Source organism: Bidens hawaiensis, unplaced genomic scaffold (genome assembly GCF_021521415.1).
Source record: "Bidens hawaiensis isolate Kalapana, Puna unplaced genomic scaffold, B.hawaiensis_p1.1 tig00038185_1, whole genome shotgun sequence".
Taxonomy (NCBI): Eukaryota; Viridiplantae; Streptophyta; class Magnoliopsida; order Asterales; family Asteraceae; genus Bidens; species Bidens hawaiensis.
Genome location: NW_027496705.1, coordinates 36,041 through 42,646, shown reverse-complemented (window position 1 = coordinate 42,646; position 6,606 = coordinate 36,041). Strand labels below are relative to the sequence as shown.

Below are 6,606 nucleotides of genomic sequence, written 5' to 3'. Positions count from 1 at the left end.
ACATAGGATTCTTCATAAGAGCTATTGCCGACTCGTTATCTACCAGCAACTTTACTCGTTGAGCTATTTGTAACAACTCGGACTTTTCGGAACTTATAAACTCGACCATGTTCGGGTCATTTTTATTAAAATATCGCGTTTATCAAAAAGATTAATTATTTATATATTGTTTAATTAAATATAACTATAACTATCTTACTTTGGCAAGAATAACCCATAATAAAACATTTTATTCATTTTTTGTATCCAACCTCAAACTTTAGGGTTCAAACTAAAAATATTATTATAACCCATATGATAAACTGGATATCTGTTTACCAAATCCGACCCATATTAGTTTTCTTGAACCCGAAACCAATTAATAAATACTTGGACAACAATTTTCGTTTATTTGTAGAAATTGATCTTGCATATCATTGGTTATTATCGATTTCGGCCTAAACCAACAATCTAATCAAGTTAACATTATCAAAACTTGATCCAATTTCCATATTTATCGAACCGTCAACCCTAACTCTTGATGAACACGAAATCGTTGATTATATTTCAATTAATTGAATAGATATACTCCTTATATACTCGCAGACAATACCCCTTTATTTAATTTGATTAATTTGGCCGCTAACTTTTCGTTCTTTTACTCCCATCGCCGGCCATTATCGAGGTCTTTTAACCCTCTTCCGTTCGTATTTCAAGGTAATTGATTTCTTGGTTTTAGTCGCGTTATGATAAAGATCAAAAGCCCCAATATTGATTTGGTTAATATAAACGGGATTAACAAATTGATTATTAGGGTTCTAGACCAATTTCGTTTGTCTCTGCTTCTGTATATTAATATTGGAAACCAACCTTTATCTCACGTGGCTTGATAGCCTGCTGGTTAATCACCTGGACTATGGAGGCAGAGGTAGAGGTGCACAAACCGGTTTTTTTAAAAAAACCGGTTCGGTTATTAACCGGACCGGTTAATAACCGGTTTTTTTCTGTCAAAACCCTAACCGGTCTAACCGGTTAGGACCGGTTTAGAAACCGGTTAGAACCGGTTTATTAACCGGTTTTTTTATTAACCGGTTTTTTAATAACCGGTTTTTAGGTTAATGTTTTTTTTTTTTTTTTTAATAACCATTATTTTTTCACAGTATAAACAAACCGGTAACTACAAGGCAAACCGGTAACTACAAGGCAAAACGGACTGACCGAAGCCATTCTTTGCTTTCGTTGTTAGGGTTCTTTGCTTGGGAGATGAGTATGAGTGTGTGTTGGTGAATGTGTTTTCAACAAACCAAAGATTAAAAACACATAACTTTCATTTATAGTTTTTACATTAAAAATACAAACATTAAATCGTTATCGCATATTCGTAACTCAAAAATACAAACATTAAAGAATGCTTAGACACGATTACATGAACAACTTGCTGTTTCTTACTCATGATTTGCCTCCATGTTTGCTGTTTCTTTAACTAATTTTCTTCGCTACCCGATCCCGAGCTATTTCTTAGGTAATCGTCAACGCGGCTTCTTCATCGGTCATTGGTTGAGTGTGTCCTTCATTGACCTTGTCTTCATACAAGCCCGCTTCATACTCCATTTCCCCCTCGAGTGAGCGTTGATGTTGTGCCCTATCTAAAGAGTCCAAGTAATCCTTGTAGCAAATCGACATCTCTATAGCTGGTGCAGTGAGTCGAGTCCTCCTAATCGATATAACCCTGCCAGAAACAGAAAAAGCAGATTCCGAAGCTACCGTGGAAGCTTGGACCGTTAGTAAATCTTTGGCCATGGCGGCGAGGATCGGAAACTCATCCTCCTTACCTCTCCACCAAGCCAGCAAATCAAGACTTCTAAATTCATCCGGAGTCATGTGTTTCACAAAGTTGGTACCACCATACCTTCCAAGTTCACTGCTTGGGGTGTTTACCTTTTGACGTTTACCGGCGTCTTCCCAAATCATGTAGTACATCCCCATTTCAAGGTCGGTTTGTGATTGGGATTGGGCAACAGCTCTTAACGAGTCATGAATTTGGGAAGACGACCCGTATTTTGTAAGGTAGACATCATACATGTTTGACAAGGTGGTGTTGAAATCATTCTTTAAAGTTTGGCTATAATAGGGGTTTTGATCGTCGTTTAACTCTAGCTCATCACAAATTTTTTCTATTAAAGCTTCAACACCACCAACATTGATGCAAGGGTTTAACGCAGCAGCACATGTCAAAACAGCGGGTAGTTCTTGAAAATATTTTCTAAATTTTTCTTTCATTTTTACACCCATATCAAAATAAGGTGCACCCCTACAATGAAGTTCACTCAACTTTGTGCACATGACAGCAATTTTTGGTAAAGCAATGGGGCTTGTTGGATAGTAAACCCCGGATAAACTAGTTGTGCAAGATTTAAAAATTTGAAGGACCTCCGTAACGATCTCAATCAATAACCAGTTTCTAGGATCGTACGGTGCACATTTACCCCTACTTGACAAAATTTGATGAAACGCAATTAATGATTCTTTTTGTTGGATGGCTTTCTCAAACATATTACAAGTCGAGTTCCATCTTGTTGGACAATCTCAATTTGGCCCCAACCATTGACAATTAGCTTCTACACAAAATTTTTTGTATCTTGAAAATGTTTTATTGTTGCTAAAAACATCTCGTAACATTCTTTTAAAATTGTTTCTTTGCGTTTCGATCACGTTTAACCCATCTTGCACGGCCAAGTTGATAATATGTGCAATGCATCGGCTATGAAAAAACGCTCCATCACAAATAGGTTTATACTTTAATTTTAAATGGCCAACCGCGGCCGTATTGTTGGACGCGCTATCAAACGAAATTGAAAATATTTTATGTTCAATCTTGTATTGTCGAATGACTTTATCCAAGATTTGAAAAATATTTCTACCCGTGTGCGGGTAATCAAACAATTGAAATGCAACGGTTCGTTTCATCATTTGCCACGACTCGGGGTCAACCCAATGAGCCGTCACACAAATGTATGAGTCGGGCGAACCATGAGGTACCGACCACACATCCGTTGTTAAGTTTACACCAGTTTGTAAGTTTGAAAAGTATGAAATTAGTTCGGATTTAGCGTTTTTCCATGCTTTAAGACAATCTCTTCTAAGGGTCGAACGACTTACGTGTTGGTAGCGTGGTTGAACATAGTTTTGCATCATCTCCGTGAATTGAGGGTTGTCGAAGTGGTTGAAAGGAAGTGTTTGTTGAATCACAAAGTTTGAAAACTTTTGACGTACCGCTTCAACGTCGTACGTAAACACCGCTCCTTGATTCGTCATCTCCGGCTGCGAACTACTTCCCGATTCGTCCTTCAAGGCCTTGCAAAAGGGCCTTTGTACATGCGCTTTTAAAGTGGAGTTTGCATCTTTGCCATAAAACTTCAAACAATGTTTGCATCGAGCTTTTTGGCTACCGTTAGACATTTCGCATAGGTCGAAATGTTGCCAAACATCATGGTTTCGTTTCGTGGGGATGACCCGAACGACCGTTTCTTCCGTGTTCGAGGCACCCATGTTGACGGATGAAGCAGCACTTTGGGATGCCATGATAATCGACTACGAAATAAGAGCGTATGGAGTGGTAATGTGGTATAATTGAGCGTGAGATAACAAAATAATCGCGTATGAAATAAACGTTTAGAGCGTTTGGAGTTGTATAATCGAGTGTGATCTAACCAATACCCAACCTAAACTATATATAGATGTTTGTGGGGGTAAAATGGTAAAAAAAAAAAAAAACGGTCAAAAAAAAAAAACGGGCATATAGCCGTTACAACGTTCAAAAACCGGTTTTTAACCGGTTAACCGGTTATGGAGAAACCGGTTAACCGGTTTTTCCACAACGGTCAAAAACCGGTTTTTTTATAAACCGGTTAACCGGTTTTTCCATAACCGGTTATTAAAAAAAACCGGTTTTTCCATTAACCGGTTCGTTAACCGGTTTTGGATCTAAAACTTGAAACCGAAATACGAACCGGCGGTTTGTAAACCGGTCAAACCGGTTTTTAAAAAACCGGTTTTCGTAAAAACCGGTTTCCGGTTTAAACCGGTAAACCGGTTCCCCAACCGGTTTTTTTGACCATCTCTAGGCAGAGGTCGCTAGTTCGACTCCTGCATTCCGTTTATATTATTTTGGTTTTTTTTGGAAGTAATTATATTATTAATTAATCATATTAAAAAAAGCATTAAGTAATATTATAAATGTTTCAACAACTTATAATTAATTTGTATTTTTATAAAACCGACATCCTAACAAATTTTGTTTCCGAAACTTGGTTGAAACTATATATATATATATATATATGTATGCATGTATGTATGTATGTATATATTTATATATTATTGTTATTAATAGATTGATAAAGGTTTTATCAAAGGTTTAAAAGATTGTTTAAGTTTAAGCATTTTATAAAAAGATCACATTTTATATAAATATTAGATTTATTATTACTTATTATGTGTTATCTATTATTTACAAATATAAAAGAAATCTTTATTAATATATATACACACACACACACACATTAAATGCATTTTCGGTTTAAAATAAACATTTAAAGCAAATCTCTTATTATAATCTACCCAAAATCTTATAGATATTTATATAAGTATTTTATCAATTAAAATATATTTTTTAATTAAAGTCCTAACAAATCTGTGTAATATTTAACTTCCGCAAGAACGCAGCCGATCATCGAATCCCAAACCTCTATCTAATTTTAGCTTCGTATTTAATCCATATTTATTTTCCCGCAATTATTGTTACTTAGGACTTCTTGTCAGTATCTTTCCCGAAGGACTTCGTTTACCGCTTTCTTACATAACTTTCTTAATCGCTAAGGTGAGTACCACATTCCCCTATTTTACTTGTCTTCTCACGTTTAAATATATTTCTCATTATATACTTATACTTAAAACTGCAACTTTGTCTTATGTGTTAACAACTTATACCTTACTTGCTTATGTGCTTATTTGCTTTGTATACTTTCGCATTCGGAGAGGTCAAACATAATCACAGTCTAGTATGATCATACGCCAGTCGTTATAGCCTTGTGCTTCTCGACATCTCAGTTATACTTTCTCATTTGGTTAATTTGTTATTCTCATATGACTTGTTGCAAATACTTATTTTTATGCTATACTATATGTACACTTAAACTGGTGTGTTGCTCACTCAACATGTGTTGTTGACAAAATTCTATTTTATACGCATATGCAGGTTGGTGAAGACTTAGTGAAGACTTTAGTTAGAAGAATATTTTAATCAAGAACTATAAAATTTTGTATTGTTGTATAAATTATGTACTTGTTTGTATTTTAATTTATTTGATAATTGAATTCAATTAATAGATATTGTCATTTAAATATTGCATGATAGTACCTTGAGAGCTGTGACAATCAGTTCGCGCCCCGGCATTTCTGCCGTAGGTTGGGGTGTGACACTGTTTCCCCTGTTAACTCGCTTACTAAATTTCTCAACCACAACGCTTGGCAAGCGGCTGATGTAGCAGCCATGATCTCGGCTTCACAAGAGGAGACAGCAATTGTTCTCTGTTTTTGTGATGACCATGTTATTGGATTTCCCGAGTAATAGAACACGGTACCCGTGGTTCCCCTTCTATCATCTAAATCATTTGCGTGACTGCTGTCACAATACCCAATCAATCTTCCATTTCTTCCCCTTGAATATTTCAAACCAAAATCAATACTTCCCTTTAAGTACCTTAGGATATGCTTCACGACTGCGAGGTGGCTTTCTTTCAGCTTCTCCATGTATTTGCTAACCGCCCCAACCGAGTAACCGAGGCCCGGCCTTGTGTGAATCAAGTACTAGAGGCTACCGATAATCTTTTGGTAATCGGTCGGGTTTACATCATTTCCTGTTTCATCTCTTGTTAAGCTCAATTTTTGGTCCATTGGCTTTTGTGTTGGATTGCAATTCCACATTCCAACAGATTCCAAAATCTTCTTCACGTAACCTGATTTCTTTATCGTGATCCCATCATACGTTTGATCAACTTCGACACCGAGATAGTAAGTGAGTCTGCCAAGGTCACTCATTTCAAACACAGATTGCAATTTTAATTTAAAACTTTGTACCTCCACTTCATTTACTCCGGTAACAATAAGATCATCCACGTACACCCAACGATCAAGGAGCCCGTAGACCGTTTGAGCATGTATACTGCCGGCTCCGATGCACATCGAACGAAACCGAAATCCTTTAGTGACTTATCAAGGCGGGCATTCCAAGCCCGTGGTGCCTGCCTTAACCCATATAACGCCTTATTGAGCTTGTATACCATGTGTTCTTTACCCTTCACTACGAACCCGTCTGGTTGTGCAACGAATACATCTTCTTTTAGTATACCATTCATGAAAGCCGATTTAACATCAAGATGATGTACAAACCAGCCCTCTTTTGCTGCTAAAGAGAGCAACAACCGAACTGTTTCTAATCGCGCCACCGGTGCGTAAACTTCATCAAAATCGACCCCTTTTTTCTGCACGTAGCCCTTCGCCACCACCCGGGCATTGTGTTTTACCGTATTACCTTCCGCATCCTTTTTTAACTAGTAAACCCACTTCAAC

General features: G+C 37.0%; 1 pseudogene; it reads right to left on the bottom strand.

The window, feature by feature from the left end:
• Nucleotides 1-413: 413 nt before the first annotated feature.
• On the bottom strand, nucleotides 414-5,787 carry LOC143590149 (secreted RxLR effector protein 161 pseudogene; annotated as a pseudogene).
• Nucleotides 5,788-6,606: the final 819 nt, after the last annotated feature.